We start from the raw sequence: 20,000 nt of genomic DNA, 5'->3' as shown, positions 1-20,000 counted from the left end.
TGGGTGTCATGCAGGGCTGCTGTCCTCTGTGGTCCCCCTCGGCCTCTGCCTGGCTGCGTTTCTCACCACGTGCTTCATCTGTTACCCTCTGCCCTTGGCTTTGCATGCTCTCAAAATTTCTCATCTTCTGTCTTTTCTCTTTTACCCTCCTGTTTTGGTAAAGCTTGATGGGGTGTTAAGCAGTGTGTGTGTGTGTGTGTGTGTGTGTGTGTGTGTGTGTACCAAAGCTGCCCCCTTTGCATGGCACCGTGCTGCCTCCCACTGTTTCACAGGATCCGCAAGCTCCGTGGGCACATATTCTGTTCCTGTGCTCCTTTTCCACGGCCTCCTGGAGTCAACATTGGCATGCCTGCCAGACCTCGTGCCATGTTCCTTAAATAGCTCTTCCCCAAGCAGTCCCATCCTGGGCTCCAGCTGCAGTGTACAGCTAAGGCCAGGGCAGAGGGCGCCAGTGTGGGCACCCATGGGCTAGAAGTCTGAGCAGCCGGAGTTTTTGCAGCCGGCAGTGTCAGCACAGTTGACAAACCATCAAGAGTAGAGGGAACGTGAGGTTTGGGGTCTCTGTACTGGACTTCCCATTCATTCCAAAAGATGTACTGAGCACCTGGAATGTGCCAAATTCTGTGCTAGGCATTGGAGGGAGCGATGGTGAACTACAGGGAGAAAGTCTTTCTCTCCTCCAGAGGTTCCAGTCAGCCAGGAGAAGATGGAGCTGGAACCTGGGAGAACATGCTTCCTGCTAAGAGTTGCTGGATCGGTGGGGGGATGGGCGCTGGCCATGCCTGGAGCAGAGGGCGAGGGCAGGGTTGAGGACGCTAGGTGGCAGGACCCACCAGGTCGGCCACCCTCAGTGCTCATGGCGGCCATGCTTATTGTTGGGGATCTACGGGGCTACAACACAGAAAACCCCAGAAGGGCAGAGACTGTCAGTGGATCTCCATACCTCCCAAGGAGTCAATGCCCAGAAAACATTGGAGCGAATGAACTTTATGGAGTTTTGTTTAGGTCTTGAGCTTACTGGGGGGCACTGCAGGAATTTAAATTGGGGAGTAAGTGCGCCCGGCTGGCTGAGTGGGAAGAGCATGCGACTCTCGATCCCAGGGTTGTGAGTTTGAGCCCCGTGCAGGGTGTAGAGATTACAAAAAAAACCCACAAAAACACTTAGAAACAAACAAATAAATAAACTTTTAAAGAAAGAAAAGAAAAAAGAAATAAAATAAGGGGCACCTGGGTGGCTCAGTCAGTTAAGCGGCTGACTTTGGCTCAGGTCGTAATCTCACTCTCACAGTTCGTGATTTTGAGCCCTGCATCAGGCTCTCTGCTGTCAGCATGGAGCCTGCTTCAGATCCTCTGTCCCCCTCTCTCTCTCTGCCCCTCCCCTGTTTATTCTCTCTCTCTCAAAAATAAATAAACATTAATTTTTTTTTAAATAAATAAATTGGGGAGTAGGCCAGTTAGCTTTGTGCATTTGTAAGATCATTTGGCTACCGTGGGAAAAGAGGGGAGTGGGCAGTGGAGCCTGGGGAAGGGGAAAGAAAGATGAGGGCAGCATGGGACCCACTTCAGTGGCCCAGTTGACCCGTGAGAGGAGCCCAGGATGGTGGTGGCCAAGAGGTCGGAGCTCCGGGAATGGGTATGAACAATATGTAGGAGGTAAGCAGGACTTTGAGACTGGGGGGTGCAGGTAGGGAAGAGGACAGGTGGGGTAGGCAGAATTTCTAAACTGGGCCCCCAGAGAGGTCCTGCCCTAATTCCCAGAATCTGTGGGTCCACTGGGCTGTCACTCCTGTGAGTCTGTGAGTTGGCACCACCGACTGCCCTGGATTATCCAGGCTGGCCCAGCATATAACTGATGAGTCCCTGAAGGCAGAGCACTTCCCTGGCTGGTGGCAGCTGGGCCATTGGGGAGATTAGAAACTGGCTGTGAAGATGGGAGCCTTGTGCAAGGACTGAACAGCAGCTGCAGGAAGCCTGGAGCGACCTCGGCTGACAGGAAGGGGGGCCCCAGTCCTGCAAGTTCCCTGCGGGAACTGAGTCCAGCCAACAACCGGAATGAGCTTGGAAGAGGACCACCCGCCCTGAGCGCCAGGTGAGATCACGGTGGGTAGAGACTTTGACTCAGCCTCCTGTAAAGCACTGAGCAGAGAAGCCCACTGCGCCATCCTGTGACACTTCTGACACGTGAGAGAAGAAATGGACGCTGTTTTCAGGCACGAGGTAGAAAACAAACACGTGGGGCGCCTGGGTGACTCACTGGGTTAAGCATCGGACTTCGGCTCACAGCTTGTGGGTTCGAGCCCCGTGTCAGTCTCTGTGCTGACAGCTCAGAGCCTGGAGCCTGCTTCGGATTCTGTGTCTCCCTCTCTCCCTGCCCCTTTCCTGCTCGTGCTCTATCTCTGTCTCCCCAAAATAAATAAATGTTAAAAAAAATAGTGGTGCCAGATCCCTCCACAGAGATTCCGAGCTGCTCCTGCACAGAGTTGTGTAAAGCTCCCCGGGGGAGGGGCCCCTGGGTAGCTCAGTCGGTTAAGTATCTGATTTCGACTCAGGTCATGAACTCACAGTTCCTGAGTTCGAGCCCCATCTCAGGCTCAGTGCTGACAGCTCAGAGTCTGGAGCCCACTTCAGATCCTCTGCCTCCCTCTCTCTCTCTCTGTCTCTCCCCCACTTGTGCTCGCTCTCTCTCTCTCTCAAAAATATAAACATTAAAAAAAATTAGGGGTGCCTGGGTGGCTCAGTTGGTTAACCATCCGACTTCTGCTCAGGTCATGATCTCACGGTTCGTGAGTTCAAGCGCCGCGTCGCGCTCCGTGCTGACAGCTTGGACCCTGGAGTTTGCTTCGGATTCTGTGTCTCCCTCTCTCTCTGCCCCTCCCCCACTCATGCATGCATGCGCGTGCTCTCTCTCAAAAATAAATAAACATAAAGGAAAAAAGAAAATGAACATGTCAGGTTTCTGGATACATTCACTGAATTAAAAACCGGTGGAGGGCAGGAGAGGCTGGCAGAGAAAAAGGCCCTGTCAGATTGTTGAGAGGATCAGGAAAGTATTAGAAAGTATTTCTTTCCTTTTTTTTTTTAAGTTTATTTATTCTGAGAGAGAGCCCACGCGAGCAGGGGAGGAGCAGAGAGAGAGGGGAAAAAGAGAGAATCCTAAGCAGGCTCTGCACTGTCAGCACAGAGTCTGATGCAGGCCTCGAACTCACAAACCATGAGATCATGACCTGAGTGGAAACTAAGAGTTGGACACTTAATTGACTGAGCCACCCAGGCACCCGCATCTTGCTTTTTTCAATAGGAGACTGTTCTTATGAAATTGTTGGTGTTTCTATTAGGATAGATAGCCTTAAATTAGTTTATCAGATGTCTAGGGGAGGTTGGACATCTTTGTGATCTTGAATCTTCTTATTCAGGAACACAAAAGGCCTTTCCATTTCCTCACATGTTTTGTGTGCTCAGCGTTTACTATTTGCTTCATCTTTATCTTGAGTATTAAGTGTATTCCTAGGAGTTTTATGTCCTTTCTTCCTTTATTTTCTGATTATTGTTGGCATACATAAAAGCCACCTTGCTGAATTCTCTTATTGTTTATTTAGAATAATGTTTTGGCTAATCCTTTTTGGGGCTTCCAAGTATATAATCATGTGATCTGCAAATGGTGATGATTTTACCTACTCTTTTCCTCTTTTACACCTCGAATCTCTTTCTCTTGTCCAATTGTGTTAGTTGTTCCTCCAGAAAAGTTAAAGAATAAATTTAAGAAGGTATTGTTTCTTACTTTAATCAAAGTAAGAAGGCTTCAGGAAGACGACATTTCAGTTGTTTTTTAAAAGCGTTTATCTTATTCTATTTTGTCAAGAATGGCTTAAATAAAAATATATGTTGAAATGTATCAAATACCCTGTTCATTCATATGGTAAAACCTTGGATGGTGAGTAACTTGTTCTGTGAGTGTTCAGCAAGACAAGCAAACATTTCTAATACATTTTAACTTAATAAACAAGCAGTGTTTTGCAATATGAGTCGTACGTGATGCCGAATGTCACATGAGCACAACTGAGCCAGTGGTTTTTCTCTCTGGCTGTGGAATGGTGGATGATTGTCTCCAATACTCGGATGCTCGGTCTCAGGCCACAGTGTTTGACCGAAGTCAGTAGTTTTATTTATTTATTTATTTTTAATTAAAATTTTTTTTTAATGTTTATTTATTTTTGAGACAGAGAAAGACAGAGCATGAATGAGGGAGGGTCAGAGAGAGGGAGACACAGAATCTGAAGCAGGCTCCAGGCTCTGAGCTGTCAGTACAGAGCCCGATGCGGGGCTCGAACTCACGGAGTGTGAGATCATGACCTGAGCCGAAGTCGGATGCCCAACTGACTGAGCCACCCAGGCGCCCCTATTTTTTTTATTTTTAAAAAAATTTTTTTTTCATGTTTATTTTTGAGAGAGAGAGAGAGAGCACTCATGTGTGCACCTGGGTCAGGGAGGGAGAGAGAGAGGGAAACACAGAATCCTAAGCAGGCTCCAGGCTCTGAGTTGTCTGCACAGAGCCTGACACGGGGCTCGAACCCACCAACTGTGAGACCATGACCTGACCCGAAGTCGGATGCCCAACCAACTGTGCCAACCAGATGCTCCAGAAATCAGTGATTTTTCAGAACGTTGGAAGGTGCCCACAACTAGCACAAGTGTATTTTTTGGCACTTCAAAGAACCTATGGACAGTCCTTTGCTTTTCCATACAAGAGTAAGCTTAGGAATGCTTTGCTTCATTCTAGGTCAGGCTGCCTGCAGACAGAGACCGTTTCCTCTGCTGCCTTATTGCCAGTTACAGTGAATACAGTATATGACAAGAGTTTATTAATACTTTACTGTGGTCAACATCCATGTGAGTGTATACAATGGCCTCATGCAGGAAAAGATTGAAAAGGAAGGCGGTAAGAAGGAGATGATTCCGGTGGAAGTTAAGAAAATCAAGGTATGCAAATGAGGTATGAGAGTGGCAGAAATTGCGAGATTTTATAAGAAGTCTACATTGACCATTTGCACAATATTAAAGGAGAAAGAAGAAATAAGGCGGCTAGATGGCAGTAGCAAAAGCAGTGACTCCGTTAGTGAAAGTCGTCCTACACAATAACCCTCCTCTCTCTTGTCTCCCTCACATCAGCCACAAAGGTTTTCAAAGGTAAGTGCAGGTTCGTTTATTTTTCTTTATATTTTGTATTTTCTTGATTATTTTGCATTATATTACAGTACTGTAATCATTTTCATATGAATATTTTTGAGTTGTGGAATGAATCATCTGAGTTTCCATTATTTCTTTTTAAAAAATTTTTTTTAACGTTTATTTATTTTTGGGACAGAGAGAGACAGAGCATGAACGGGGGAGGGGCAGAGAGAGAGGGAGACACAGAATCAGAAGCAGGCTCCAGGCTCTGAGCCATCAGCCCAGAGCCCGACGCGGGGCTCGAACTCAGGGGCCGTGAGATCATGACCTGAGCTGAAGTCGGACGCTCAACCGACTGAGCCACCCAGGCGCCCCACCATTATTTCTTATGGGGAAATTCACTTCGAGATACAAGTGCTTTAGATTACAAGCATGTTTCCAGAACGAATTATGCTTGAAAACCAAGGTTTTACTGTAGTGATAAGACTTTTCCCCCCTCATTTTTCCTATTAATATTATTATTATATTAATGGCATTCTTAAATATTAAAGTGTTTTTTTTTAATGTTTATTTATTTTAGAGAAAGAGAGCACGAGTGGGGAGTGGGCAGAGAGAGGGAGAAGAAGATCCACATTGATAGCAGACAGCCTGATGCGGAGCTTGAACCCACAAACTGCGAGATCATGACCTGAGCTGAAGTCAGATGCTCAACTGACTTAGCCACCCAGGTGTCCCCAGTGGAGTTCCTAATATTAAACCATCCTTGCCTTTCTGGAATAAGTCTTGCTTGGTTATGATTTCAAGTTATTATTAGGAGCGCCTGACTGGTTCAGTCGGTGGAGTATGCAACTCTTGATCTGGCGGTCGTGAGTTCAAACCCCATATTGGTTGTAGAGATTACTTAAAAAAATATTTTAAATATTTAAAATTACTGGGGTGCCTGGGTGGCTCAGTCGGTTAAGCGGCCGACTTCGGCTCAGGTCATGATCTCGCGTCCGTGAGTTCGAGCGTGTCAGGCTCTGTGCTGACAGCTCAGAGCCTGGAGCCTATTTCATATTCTGTGTCTCCCTCTCTCTGACCCTCACCGTTCATGCTCTGTCTCTCCTTGTCTCAAAAATAAATAAATGTTAAAAAAAAATTTAAATATTGGGGCGCCTGGGTGGCGCAGTCGGTTGAGCGTCCGACTTCAGCCAGGTCACGATCTCGCGGTCCGTGAGTTCGAGCCCCGTGTCAGGTTCTGGGCTGATGGCTCGGAGCCTGGAGCCTGTTTCCGATTCTGTGTCTCCCTCTCTCTCTGCCCCTCCCCCGATCATGCTCTGTCTCTCTCTGTCCCAAAAATAAATAAAAAACGTTGAAAAAAAAAATTAAAAAAAAAAAAAATTTAAATATTTAAAATTATTAATATGCTGTTGGATTGTACTTGCTTATACTTACTAGCATTCTTGCATCAGTATTCATAACTGATCTCAGTCTGTGGTTTTCTTGTATTGGTCATGTCAAGGCTGACGCCTCAGATGACCTCCAAGTGGAGGTGTGGAGGTGGCCATAGGACTGGGACCTGTGCATCTGGAGCTCATGAGAAAGGGCCAGACTGGGGAGATAGATTGGTGAGTCTCTTGTATATAGGCAGTATCTTGTGCTAAAACATGGGTGAATCTTGAAAACATGCTAAGAAGCCAGATACAAAAAGCCCCATATTATATGATTCCATTTGTAAAAAAAGTCCAGGGGTACTTGCGTGGCTCAAGCAGTTAAGCATCTGACTTCAGCTCAGGTCATGATCTCACGATTTGTGGGTTCGAGCCCCGTGTCCGGCTCTGTGCTGACAGCTTGGATTCTGGAGCCTGATCTGATTCTGTGTCTCCCTGTCTCTCTGCCCCTCCCCTGCTCATGCTCTGTCTCTCTCTCAAATAAAAAATAAATAAATAATAAAACATTAAAAATTATTTAAAAATGTCCAGAATACAACAATCAAGAGAGACAGAAAGCAGATTAGTGGTTGCAGGAGCTGAGGGGGTGGATAGGAATGGCTGCTAAATGGGTAAGGGGTTTCTTTTTAGGTCAGGTGAATGTTCTAAGCTTAGATTGTGGTGACCCATTGCCCAACTCTGGGAATACACTAAAACCGTTGAATCACACGTTTTAACCAGGTAGATTTTATGGCATGTCAATTATATGTGGATTAGAACGTGGGGAGAGGAAAAAAGAAACAGAATTGTCTGGAACTTAGAAGGAAAATTTGGTGACTGGTATGAGAAATGCTCTCCTGACCTGGGTCAGGGTTCATAGTCCCAATGCGAGTCCAGTTCTCACTTTTTTTGTCAAAATGGAGGAACGTTCACTGGGGACAAAAGTATTTGTGGGCAACAAGATCAGTTCTGGGATATCATTCATCCTTGCTGGAAATAGTTCTGACCCGGCAGCCAAAGGGAGGGGCCGTTTTAGAAGGAACGCTTCCCCAGGAGGAAAAGATTTACTGGCAGGACGCGACAGGAAAACGGGTGGGCCAGGCTCAACAGCCTAGACTAGACCAACATAAATAGGTGACCAGCCTGACCCTGGCCTGGAGGAGATGATGACCGGAGTTGGTTCTGGTAAGGCAGAAGCCTGCCAAAGGACTGGCTGAGGTCGGCGAGGGTGTCTGGAGGAGGCAGGACTAAGATATTAGTGTCAGGATTGATGAGGTGCCAAGGGAAAAGAAGGACATGGTCCTGCAAATCTGGCCCACGCCTCCGTAGGCCAGTTGGGACACCGGGGGAGAGTGTGAAACTGGCTCGGCGGGAGCAGGGGCTGGTCGCTCCCTGGAGGCACCTGAGCCGCGCGCATGCCCAGAGCACGCAGTGGGCGTGCCGGAAGTGTGAGGGCCGAGCAGAGGAGGGTCGGAGCTGTGAGCCGAGGGCGTTCCTGGGGCTGCGGGTGTCCCCTCGCAGGGAACTGGGTTTGATGAGGGAGGTGGGACGCTATTTCAAGCAGTTGGAGGATTGCACTGCCAGAGTGATCCAGAAGCCACCGAGGTGGGGCTCCGGCCAACGGAGGCGGAGATGGATGCTGGGAGAAGGCGACAGGTGGGGCATCACCTGCGGGAGGTACTGAGTCAGGTGAAGGGGGCCCTGTGGGCAGGTGTTACAGGCGGAGGAGTGAAGGCTGGAAACTTGAGACCGAGACTGGAAACGAGTGAAGAGTCACCAGTTTTGTGGCCGGCCCTCGGTTTTCACTCTCTTTACGTTCATTGGAGTGCTGGCCCGATTTTCAAGTGAATATTGAGGCCCCCAAGGGAAAATGACTTGTTTTGAATCCCAGAGTTGGGACGCTGGGTGGGAGACAGGATATGATTCCAAAGCCAAATCGGGCCCTCCTCTATTGGAGTTTAAGGGGCAGGTGAATGGTGTAGAACAGAGCTGGACAAATATTACCTGTACAGGATCATATAGTAAATACTGTATTGTCTGCCTTGTGGGCCAAGAGGCATGCTATTATGTGGGTGAGTGCATGATAATAAGAAGAGATGAAACAGGGGTGTCTGGCTGGCTCAGTCTGTAGAACATGAGACTCTTGATCCTGGGATGGTGAGTTCGAGCCCCACCTTGGGCATAGAGATTACTTAAAAAAGGAAAAAAAAAAACAAAACCCAAAAAACCAGATGAAATGTAGCTCCACTTTTTATTGAAAATTAAAAACTTTACTTACAGACACTAACTTTGAAATTCATAGATTTTATGTGTCATGAAATAGTATTCTTTTGATTTTTTTTCAATCATTTAAAAATGTAAAAGCCATTTTCTGTTCAAGTGTCATACAAAACTAGGCCGCAGGACAGATTTGGGGGGTGGGCCATAGTTTGCCAGCCCTTGTCTAGATCTGTGCTGTTCCCACTGAGCACCTGGAAAGTATCTAGTCTGGGAGCTTAACAGAAGATCATGGGGGAAGGGTAGGGGGAAAAAAGTTACAGAGAGGGAGGCAAACCATAAGACGCTTTTAAATACAGAGAACAAAATGAGCATAGATGGGGGGTGGGGGAGAGGGGAAAGTGGGTGATGGGCATTGAGGAGGGCACTTGTTGGGATGAGCACTGGGTGTTGTATGTAAGCAATGAACCATGGGAATCTACCCCAAAAACCAAGAGCACACTTTACACACTGCATGTTAGCCAATTTGACAATAAATTATATTTAAAAAAAAAAAAAAGAAAGAAAGTATCTAGTCTGAATTGAGGAGATGTGCTAAAATACACTCTGGATTTCAAAGATGTCCAAGGGAAAAAAGGAAAAGAAAAACATCTCAGTAATATTTTTTTAAAGTTTATTTATTTATTTTGAGAGAGAGAGAGCAGGAGGGGCAGAAAGATAGGGAGAGACAGAATCCCAAGCAGGCTTTGCACTGTTAGCACAGAGCCTGACTTGGAGCTCCAGCTCACAAACTCTGAAATCATGACCTGAGCTGAAATCAAGAATCGGATGCTCAACTGACTGAGCCACCCAGGCACCCCTCAATAATTTTTTAACGTTGATTACATGTTGAAATGATAATGTTTTGAATAGACTGGTGGTCTAAATAAAGTATATTCAAATTAATTTAACGTATTTCTTTTGCCTTTTTTTCTAATTCTCTCATAGTCTTTTTTTAATTTAAATTTTAATTAATTAGTTAATTTTTTGAAGCTTATTTATTCACTTTGAGAGAGAGAGAGAAGGAGGAAGGAGAGAGAGGGAGAGAGAATCCCAAGCAGGCTCCACACTGTCAGTGCAGAGCCCCACACTGGGCTCAATCCCATGAACCGGAAGACCATGACCCAAGCCAAAACAAAGAGCCAGATGCCCAACCAACAGAGCCACCCAGGCATCCTGAATTATCTACTTTTTTTATTATTGAAAACAAATTTTAATGTTTATTTTCTAGAGAGAGAGACACACACACACACACACACACACACACACACACACACACAAAGTGTGAGCGGGGGAGGGGCAGAGAGAGAGGGCAACACAGAATCTGAAACAGGCTCCAGGCTCTGAGCTGTCAGTACAGAGCCCCACACGAGGCTGGAACCCACAAACCACAAGATCATGACTTGAGCCGAAGTTGGACACTCAACCAACTGAGCCACCCAGGTGCCCCTCATGGTCTTTTAACGTGGCTGTTGGAAAATGTTCAGTTATACATGTGTTTGCATTTATGGCTTGCATTCTATTTCTGTTATACAGCACTGCTCCGGGAAGTAGGCTTGGGGACGTGGATGGCCCCTCCATTCGTGTTGAGGGAGGTGGGAGGAGGTGTGGCCTGGCTTTCAGGAGAGTTGGGCCGTGTGGGGACAGCGGATTTCATTAAGGAGAGGTGGAAGGGCAGGGTGAAAGGGGTATATCAAACCAAGGAGGCTTCTGCAGGACTTGGTTTGAGGTGAGGGGGTTTCAGGGAGTAGCAGGCTTGAGCTCTTTGAGGGGGCAGCCATGAGAGTGCGTGGGGCAAGGCGGATGGCAAGAAGGAAAAGGCCACCAAACAGCTGGCCACGTGAGTGACTGTGGGACGAGGAGTCTGCTGAGGTGCAACCATCCCTCGACCCCTCTGCACGCTAGGAGCTTGTCTTCGGTTTGGAGCCTGGAGCACGGCCCCTGCTTGGAAAGGTGGCTTGGCCAGTTCACTGGCCAAATGTGGAACCGGAAGTCACAATGTAGCATTCACACCAAGAACACTGGAGACTATTCCTCCCTCCTCGGCTGCCGACCGCCCCTGCCTGGCTGGTGAAGACCTGCCTGCTCCAGCCTTGTGGTGGGAACAGATGTTGCTGCCAGGGCTGTGGCTCCCTGTGCCACTGTCCACGCCCAGGAGCGGGGGCTTTGCCTTGCCCTCTGCTGTGGAGGGAAAAGGGAGGTGCCAAGAAGTGGGTCCCCGCCTGTGGCTTCCTGTTTCTGGGTGAGGGAGAGGGGTGGAGCTTCTGTGTCCTTGTCCGCGCTCACTGGGCGTAGGAGGACGGAAACCTCAGTGTGCCCTTGTCTCTTGTCTCCAGCTGCCTGGGCCTCGGAGCAGCGCCGGGTGCTGAGTGGACACTGTCCACAGAGAGGCCTGGGTCCCAGGCCTGGTGCCACCGGACATGTCACCCCCTCCCACACTCTACTCCGAGACCGAATGTTTGTGTGTGCCCCCCCCCCCCGCCCGCCCCAGTTCATATGTTGAAATCCTAACCCCCAACGTGATGGTATTTGGAAGCAGGGCCCACCAGGGCAGATGAGGACACGGAGAAGACAGCCATCTGTGAGCCAGGACACTGAATCTGCCAGCGCCTTGATCTTGGACTTCCCAGCCTCCAGAACTGGGAGGAATAAATTTCTGTCATTTACAAGCAGCCCAGTCTATGGGGTTTTTTTTTGTTGTAGCAGCTCAAATGGACTAAGACACTTTTCTTTGCTGCCCTTTTAGTTTTCTCCTCTCTCGATGAGATGCTTGGACTGGACCTGTGAAATGGATCATCTCTTGATTCTTTGCTAGCCATTGTGATGCAATTGGCTTGTGCAGTTAGCTGCAGGTGTCTCCAGGAAGCCAGGGGGCTGCCACCTGTGATGGGGTGGCTTTCTCCTTATTTGCCCATCGCCTTCCCTGCCAGGCCGAGCTTTCAAAGCCCACCCCTGGGAAGTTATGGTCCATCCTTCCAGCCTTGCTGCCCAACGCCCTGTGCCTGGAGCCAGGGTTGTGACTACACACGGACACAAAGTTTTGCCCACTCACCCTCCTTGATGTCTCTCATCGCCCCTCCTTTCATGGGCTCGTGCCATCGCCACCATCACTGACTTCCTGTTTCCTGTGGATAAACGGATCCCTTTGTCGCCGCACATAAAGTCCCTGCCAGACGGCACAGTCTCAACTCCCTTCTGTCATGTGGGGCTACCCGCAGTCTTTGAACACTGCACCCTCTCAAGCACTGAGCCTTTGCTCAGTGGGTCTCTGTGCCTTCGTCTCCCACCATCTCTGCCTGGAGAACCCCCATTCAGTGTTCAGCGTCTCCCCCTCTGGGAAGCCTGGTCCTTCCCACCCACCTCTCTGACTTACAGGAGGGACGTGTCCCTCCCACACGTCCTGTCCTCCTGTGCCTCCCCAGTGTAGCATTCGCCTCTCCACGTGGCAGGGAGACTCCTATCCCGAAGCAGGAGAGGGCTGGGGGTGCCTTCTAATGGTGGAGGCCGGCTTGTTCCCCAGGATAGGTGCTTGCTGATATCTCCCGAAAAGCTGATTGACCGAAAAGCTTTCCTCTCCTGTCTCCTTTCATTGTCATTAACACGCAGGTGTTGAAGAGCCTGTCCTGCAGGATGGGCACCCGGTGTGTCCTTGCCTGCCTTACGCGCGGGTAGCTAAGCTCATTTCTCAGTGTCCCCTGTGGCACAGCAGGTCGGCATGACAGTTCTAGCTGGTGCAGGGTGAGCAGAAGCGATGCGTGTTGCTTCCAGGCCTGGACCATTAACACAGGCGCTGTCCTTCCCTCTTGCTTCCTTCAGCGGGCTGCATGCGCATGATAAGGCGTGAGGGGATGGTGGCAGCCCAAGATGAAGGGGCCTGTGTCCTTAAATGCCACGTGGAGGAGAGCCACTTCTCTGGTCTGAAAGCCAGCCCAGGACTGTTCATCTATGAGAAACAACCTCCCAGAGGCTCCTGGGTGGCTCAGTTGGTTATGCATCTGACTTTGGCTCAGGTCATGATCTCACGGTTTGTGAGTTCAAGCTCTCTGCTGACAGCTCAGAGCCGGGAGCCTGCTTCTGATTCTGTGTCTCCCTCCCTCTCTCTCTGCCCGCACTCTGTCTCTCTCTCAAAAATAAACATTAAAAAAATTTTTTTTAAAGAAAAAAGAAACAATCTTCCATGCTGTTTGGATCTGTTGGGTAGTGTGGTGTCGTTCATGCTGATTGCCTCTCCTGTAGTGCCAACCTGAGAGCTGTTGACAGAGTAGTAAAGGCATGTTGGGGCCTAGATGGCAGATCGGACAGGAGGAGGTGAGGGAAAGAGGGGCATCAGGGCTGACCCACCCATGTTCCCAGCCTGCACAGGTAGCTAGATGGGAGAGGCTTTCTCCGTAGCCAAGAACAGAGCAAAGGGATCTGGGCTCAGGGGAATGTCGTATGTTTGGTTTTGGACATGCTGAGATTTGAGGCGCCTTGGTGATAGTTCAGTAGGGACGTTGAGGGATACTTATGCTTGAGAGTTTGGAGTTCAGGAAACAGGTCTGTGCTGAGCATCGTGGGCGTGTTGATGGCAGCAGAAGCCCAGGTGTTAATAAATGAGTGAACAGGTGAATTGTTGCATAACCAGAACTGAGGCTCAAAGAGAGAGTCCCCCCTCCCCCGCAAGCCCACACTGACTTAGTGGCAGTGCTAAACCATAAATAAAAGAGCCTCCAATGCTGCCTCTCACAGGGAAACTGAGCATTTCCCAGTTTCTTTTCTTTTTCTTTTTTTTCTTTTTTAATGTTTATTTATTTTTGAGAGAAAGTGTGAGCAGGGGAGGGGCAGAGAGAGACAGGGACAGAGGATCTGAAACAGGCTCTGTGATGACACAGAGAGCCTGATGTGGGGCTCGGACCCACGAACCGTGAGATCATGACCCGAGCCGAAGATGGACACTTAACTGACTGAGCCACCCAGGCAACCCGACATTTCCCAGTTTCATAGGCTTTCCGATGCCTGGTGCCCAGACTGCTTTATAAAAGTGACAGTCCAGTCCCGGGGGCTTGGGAATCTGGTTTCCAAGCTTTTCAGGGGATCATGACATGAAGCCAGGCTGGGCCCCTCTTGAGTGCTATATTACCTATATGGGAGATCCCCAGGGGAGCTCCCAAGGACACTGCGGCAGGGTGGGGGGGAGGGAAGGTGTTCTATCTGTGCATCAACCACACAGTCCTTTGAGTCCTGATTCCAGAGGGGTGGCCCAGGAATTTCTGATTGGCCTTCTGGGGGGCCAAGGCTGCCTTTGAAGACTCAAGCCGTGCAGGGGGTGGCTGTTGTAAGAATGTGTCCCTTGGGAGGGGGTGTCCTGCCAGCTGGCAGAGCTGCTCCAGATCTTCCCAGTCTGGAAGATTTGACTTGAGAGAGAGTAGGGGAACTCAGCAGGTGAAGGAACCTTCCCCTAGATCTGTTGTTGTTGTTCTTTTTGTTCTTTTTTAAAATTAAAAAAAAAATTAAGTTTATTTTGAGGGAGAGGAAGAGTATGAGCAGGGTAGGGGCAGAGAGAGAGGAGGGAGAGAACCCCAAGCATGCCCCACACTGTCAGGGCAGAGCCCAATGTGGGGCTCGAACTCACAAACAGTGAGATCATGACCTGAGATGAAATCAAGAGTCATTCGCTTAACTGACTGAGCCACCCAGGCACCCCTAGTAATCTGAGCTGCTCTCATTTACACCTACTTCCTGCCAGGCACTAGGCTAAACACTTGGCAGACATTATCTCTGATACCTGCAGGACTTCTTCAGGGGAAAGTGTTATCATCCCTGTTTTATTTATTTATTCCTTTAGTTTTTATATATTTTTTAAAGTTTATTTATTTACAGAGAGCCCACAAGTATTGGCGGGGAGGGGCAGAGAGAGAGATGGAGGGAGAGAGACAATCACAAGCAGAGCCCGACTCGGGGCTTGATCTCACAAACTGTGAGATCATGACCTGAGCCAAGATCAAGAGTTGGACACTTAACCGACTGAGCCACCCAGGTGCCCCAGTCACCCTGTTTTCAAGATGAAGAGGGTCGCCTGGGTGACTCAGTTAAGCCACCGACTTTGGCTCAGGTCATGATCTCATGGTTTGTGAGTTTGAGCCCCATGTCGGGCTCTGTGCTGACAGCTCAGATCCTGAAGCCTGCTTCGGATCCTGTGTCTCCCTCTCTCTGCTCCTTCCCTGCTCACACTCTGTCCCTCTGTCTCCTTCAAAAATAGATAGACATTCAAAAAAAAATTTAAAGATGAAGAAGCCAGGCTTCATGGAGGCCTAGTTAGGGACTGACATCTCAGATGCTTTCAGTCGATCAAAATGGTTTTAGGGGGCCCAGGAATAAGATGTTAGGAGCCGGTGGGGGCTGGGGTCAGCGGGAGAGCACCTGCTAGGGGGCAGTGAGTCTCAGCTCAGGCTGATTGTGGACGTGTGCAACTGTGGCCCCGTGTGACCTCATTCAACCATTTTCCGAAAGTAACTAGAGATGCTACATCTTGTAGAAATAATCGTACTTCGTAGATGTTGGCAAATGATTCTGTAAGATGTTCACAACAAGCAAGCATGCTAGGTAGTCAGATTTGGCCTGCAGAGAACCAGTTTGTAATCCCAGGTTAAGAGATCATTTATTCATTCTGCAGGTATTGGAGTGCCCACTGGAGGTGTTGGGGTGCAGGAGACAGACCTGGTGCAGGACATATTGAGCTTAGTGTCAGTAGGGTGTGGTCTGTGCTCTGAGTGGGGCCCTACATTGAAGCATGATGGAGCACTTCCTGGAGGAAGTGGAAGTCTCGGATGTATCAGTCAGCTAGGGCTGCTGAAGTCCAAAGTCAAGGTGCTGGCAGTGTGGTGCTCCCTCTGAAGGCCCTAGGAGAGAATCTGTTACATGCCTCTCTCCAAGCTTCTGATGTGTCCTGCACTCCATGTTCCTTCGTGCTATGGACTGAATATTTCTCTCCCCCTCCATTCATATGTTAAAGCCCAATCCCCACTGTGATGGTATTTGGAAGGGGAGCCTTTGGGAGGTGATTCAGTTTAGTGGTGGTCATGAGGGTGGGGCCCCCATAATGGGGTTAGTGCCCTCATAAGAGGAGACATGAGAGGGCTTGCTTCTCTCTTTGCTTCTGACATGTGAAAACATGAGAAGACAGCCATCTACAAATTAGGAAGGGGCTCCTCACCGAACCCCAGATCCACCAGCACCTTGATCATTGGCCTCTCAGCCTCCAGAACTGTGACACTTACATTTGCTGTTCAAGCCACCCAGCCTGTGGTATTTTGTTATAGCAGCCCGAGCTAAGACACCTGGTTTGCAGACCCATCACTCCAACCTCTGCCTCTGTCTTCACATGATATTTTCCTTCTGTGTCTCTGTCTCTGCGTGTCTTCTCTTCTCATAAGGCACCAGTCACGCTGGATTAAGGGCCCACCCTACGCCAGTTTGACCTCATCTTAACTTGACTGCATCTGCAGAGACCCTGTTTCCAAGTCAGGTCACATGCAGCGTTGAACCTATCTTTTGGGGGGATACAGTTCAACCCGCAACAGATATGTAGAGTAGGCAGGTGAGATTTGGGGAAGAGTACCCCGGTAGAGGGAACAGCAGGTGCAAAGGCACCTCCAGAGGCAGAAAGATGCATGTGAGTTTCAGGAAATTAAGTCAGCAGAGCTAGAGTGGAGAGTGGCCATGAGATGCTGCTGGGGTGGTTCCTGCCGGGCCTCTCGGCTTGTGTGGAAAGGTCAGGGTTGGTTAGGCTGCAGTCAGAGATGAATGCCCAAATCTCAGCGGCTTGACCCAGTACAGTGTCATTTCTTGCTCATGTCAAGTCTGTCTTAGGTTGAGTGGCTTCTCTCCATCATGTGGCCGTGCTATGCAGAATGCATGGTCTCTGGGGGAAGCTAGGTCCAGGGGAGGCCCCTGGTCTCACCTGCCCAGGCCTGGAAGTGACCCGTCTGCTCACAGACCACACAACCAGGGAGGCTGGCGGGGAGCACAGATTTCCGTGAGTCCCCACTCTCTCTCTCTCTGTTTCACCAGAATTTGGAGTTAGGATTTCATCCTCAGGACACTGGGAAGCCCATTCCCACGCGGAGTGAAGATCCAACTTGCATTTTAGAAAGTAGCCTCCAGGGGCGCCTGGGCAGCTCAGACGGTTAAGTGTCTGACTTGGGCTCAGGTCATGATCTCACAGTTTGTGGGTTCGAGCTCCACATCGGGCTCTGTGCTGACAGCTCAGAGCCTGGAGCCTGCTTTGGATTGTGTCTCCTTCTCTCTCTGCCCTTCCTCTGCTCACACTGTCTCTCTCTCTCTCTCTCTCTCTCTCTCAAAAATAAACATTAAAAAAAAAAATGTTTCCTCCAGCTGGAGCCAGCCTCAGCCGTACAGCAGGGGGGTGGCCCATGGAGCAGTGTCGTGTGGACTGGCCACATCAGCCACCACACAGTTGCAACTAATTCCTGCAACTTCTACCTTGCAGCCCCTGCCAGGAAAAAACAGGAAAAAAAGAAAAAAGGAGAATATGAGAAAAATTAAGTCATGTACAGTCGACCCTTGAACAACATGGTTTGAACAGTGGATCCACTTATATGCAGTTATTTATTTATTTTTTTTTGATAAATACAGTACAGTACTGTGAATGTAATCTCTTCCTTATGACTTTCCTAATAATGTTTTTCTGTGTAGATGCTCATTCGATTGTAAGAATATAACATGTAATACACATAACATACAAAGTATGTGTTAATTGGGGGCACCTGAGTGGCTCAGTGGGTTAAGTGGTCGACTCTTGATTTCGGCTCAGGTGATGATTACACGGTTGGTGAGTTCGAGCTCCACGTTGGGCTCCGTGCTGACAGTGTGGAGCATCCTTGAGATTCTCTTTTCCTCCCTCTCTGCCCCTCCTCTGCTTGTGCTGTCTCTTTCTCTCAAAATAAACTTTAAAAAAGTGTATGAGTTAATTGGCTATATTATAGGTAAGGCTTCTGGTTAACAGTAGGCTATTAGGAGTTCAGTTTGGGGGACAGTCAAAAGTTGCATGCAGATTTTTGACTGTGGAGGGGGTCGGCACCCCTCACCCCTGCATTGTTCAAGGATCAACCGAAATTTTAAAAACTTTCAAAATGCATTTTGAGTCTGTTCTCTCTGTTCTAGGTTAGTTACTGTATATATTCTTACACACACAGATTGCCGGACAGCCTGAATACCCCAAGCCAGGAGGCTGTACTGTATGGGCCTATTAAGGGAATTTCAGGGGTAACTGGGCTCCTTGCTGATTTGAGAACCTCAATGACATAAAAGATGTCCTCTGCTCATTGTGGGAGGGGGGATGGGCCAAATGGGTAAGGGGCATTAAGGAATCTACTCCCAAAATCATTGTTGCACTATATGCTAACTAACTTGGATGTAAAATAAAAAAATAAATTAAAAAAAAAAGATGTCCTCTGCTCAGGGTCTATAACTGGGACCCAATAACAAGAGTGGGATCCTTGGATCAAAGGGACTTCCTGCTGCTTCCAAAGAGCCAGGTGCCCTGCCTCAGTCAGAAACACCCTTGGAGGCAACCTGAAAGTATTCTGTGCTGAGACCGACCCCCTCTTGTCTGCAGTTCTTTAGAGTTTATAAGTTCTAAGTCATTGCTTCATTTGAGCCTCAGAAAAATGTAATCTGATATGAGATCTAATTTGTTTTATTTTTTGAACTTTTTTTTAAAGTAAAAAAAAAGTTTATTTATTTATTTTGAGAGAGAGAGAGAGAGAGAGCACGAGTGAGCACCAGGGAAGGGCAGAGAGGGAGAGAGAGAATCCCAAGCAGGCTCTGCTCTGTCAATGCAGAGCCTAGTGCCCGGCTTGAAGTCACGAACCGTGAGATCATGACCTGAGCCAAAAGCAAGAGTCTGATGCTTAACTGACTGAGCCACCCAGGTGCCCCAGTGGCTATAATTTTAGATGCAATTTCACGTGTTTTGTTGTATAAATTACGGATACCCTCACACAAAAATTATTGTGAAGCTCCAATAAAGCAATGTCGGGGAAAGCATTTTGCAAACTGTGAAGCACTGTCCAAATGTTGTCATCCTCAGACTTGACATGTCATGGAAAGTGTTTCCTAAGATGTGCTAAAGGAATCCATGTGGACAAGAGCAGGAGATTAAGTGAATGTATGCCCTCATCATTAGTTACGTTGTGTGGCTGCATTTAGACTATTTGACTTTGAACTTCATTGCCTGTATTATCCTCACTGTTGGGGCAGCTGTGTCCATCATCCCGTGAGCCACATCCCTGACCCTTATTTCTGTGGGTGGGCACAGGCTGGGGTGGAGGTCAGGTGGGGAGTTTGTTAAGGTCTTCCGGCAAGCCTTACTATCAGATTTCAATGACATGACCACAGTTTTACGGAGATATGTGAATTCCAGTTGTGGAACATAGCCAGAAAGTGAAGCGGTCAGTTGGGCCCTGTGGTGACCCAGAAGGTATTTGCTCATCTGGATGGGTGGGTGGGGGGTCGGTGGGGGCTGCTGCTCTAGTTGGTTGATACCTTGGGGGAATCCAGTGCTGGGTGACCAAATTTTCAGATGTTCTGAAGTCCATTATTTTTTCCCAATGGGAAACTGTCACATTTTTCATTCTCAGTGCATCTCCATTGGCTGGTTGGATAAGGGAGTGAGTTTTGGGCCACAGCTCAGCTCTGGATTTCCATATAATTTGTGATGATATCACCTTCCAGAGGGTTGTTAGCAGACTAGATAAGAAAACAGAACCCCCAGCTCGCCACACTGGGCCTGGCTGCAGAAACTCAGGGAGGAAATGTCAGCTTCTTGGGCTCTGTTGTCATTTGGCAATCCCCAGGCTGCAGAGGCTGTAATACTGGTCCATTTGGGGCCTGGTCACCCATTATGATTAACAGAAATCACGCAGGCCTTTCAAGTTTGGTGGTCAAGAATATCCAATTAAGGGGTTTTGTATATTGGAAAAAGAGAACCATCCCTCCCGGCTTCCAACTTCCTGATTTCAGGGAAGTGGTATATTTCTCTTAAAAATAAATTTCAGGGGCACCTCAGTGGCTCAGTTGGTCGAGCATCCGACTTCGGATTTTGGCAAAGGTCATGATCACAGGGTTGGTGAGTTCAAGCCTGGCTTTGGGCTCTGTGCTGACAGCGTG

This window comes from Panthera leo, chromosome A1, assembly GCF_018350215.1.
Source record: "Panthera leo isolate Ple1 chromosome A1, P.leo_Ple1_pat1.1, whole genome shotgun sequence".
Classification (NCBI taxonomy): Eukaryota; Metazoa; Chordata; class Mammalia; order Carnivora; family Felidae; genus Panthera; species Panthera leo.
The sequence above is the reverse complement of the archived record's forward strand: the minus strand, read 5'-3'. Positions refer to the sequence as shown.